We start from the raw sequence: 1344 nt of genomic DNA, 5'->3' as shown, positions 1-1344 counted from the left end.
GCTGAGGTTTACATGACTATTATCTCTTAATTTTGAGGAGATTCTTGCATAGCAGACATTACTTTTTAAAATAAATGATTAAACAAATGCTTAAAACAGTTCTACATTATATGTTTTGTCTTCAAAAGAATGACATGAGAATAAGGAATTATACATGGTCTTTCTTTTTTTGTTGATATAAGGTCTTGCTATGCATTTTGGACTCAGAGTGATTTTCCTGTCTCAGCCCTCCCCGGGGTTGAGATTGCAGGCATGCGCCACCACACCCAGTTGTGGGGCCTGCACATTGTGCGAGATCGAATGCTGGATCTTGTACTTGCCAGGCAGGCACTTATGCCACCTAGATATCTCCCCAGCTCCTATAGGTAGTTTTTATCCATTTTAAAATGGCTTTAGGGAGCAAAGAAAGAGAAGAAATAAAAAAGATACAGGTAATGAAAGGAAGGTATTCAATTATCATGTTTGGTGATAACATGATCTTCTACATCGGTGGCCCCAACACCTTCACAAAAAGACTCCTGCAACTAATATCCAAATTCAGCAGTGTAGCAGGATACAAAGTCAATGCTTAAAAATTGAGAATGTTCCTATACACCAAGAATAAAGCCACTGTGCAGGAAATTGAGGAAAAAAAATACATTTCACAATAGCATTAAGAAAAATGAAATACTTAGGAGTTAACCCATCTAAGGAAGTAAAAGACCTTTAAAATGAAATTATGGTATTCTAAAAAAGGATACGGAAGACAATATCTCAAAATGGCAAGAAAGCTCCTTTTTTGGGATAGATAGAACCAATATAATAAATATGACTATACTTTTAGAACTGTTATTTAGTTTTAATGCAACCAGAATCAAAACACTGTACCAATAATATTCCTTACAGAACTGGTGAAAGCAATATTAAAATTCATATGGAACCTTATGGAAGATGCATAGAATAGCAAAAGCAAGCCTGAGTAACAAGGACATGGCAAATAGCACCCCAATCCCAGACTTTAAATTATACTAAAAGACTGATAAATAGAGAATGGTGTTTGGAAAAGAAGAAAAGAAGGAGAAGGAAAAGGAGAAAGACAAGAATGAGGGTTGGGAGAAGAAAATGGAACAGGAAGAGGAAGGCAAGGAGGAGGCAGAGGAAGCAGACTGGTGGGTCAATGGAAGAGAAGACACAGGAACAACTCTGGCATCTTTGGCTATGATTTCTTTGACAAATAATCCAAATCCCTCAGAGAAGGAAAGCTAATCTCTTTAACAAATGATCCTGGGAACAGTGGCTATCCATATGCCAAAGGTTGAACCTAGACATGAAGTGATGACTCTGTGACACATGTGTCTCAGAGCC

The sequence above is a fragment of the Octodon degus genome, unplaced genomic scaffold (assembly GCF_000260255.1).
Source record: "Octodon degus isolate 3935 unplaced genomic scaffold, OctDeg1.0 scaffold00244, whole genome shotgun sequence".
Taxonomy (NCBI): domain Eukaryota; kingdom Metazoa; phylum Chordata; class Mammalia; order Rodentia; family Octodontidae; genus Octodon; species Octodon degus.
Note: the sequence above shows the minus strand (reverse complement) of the source record.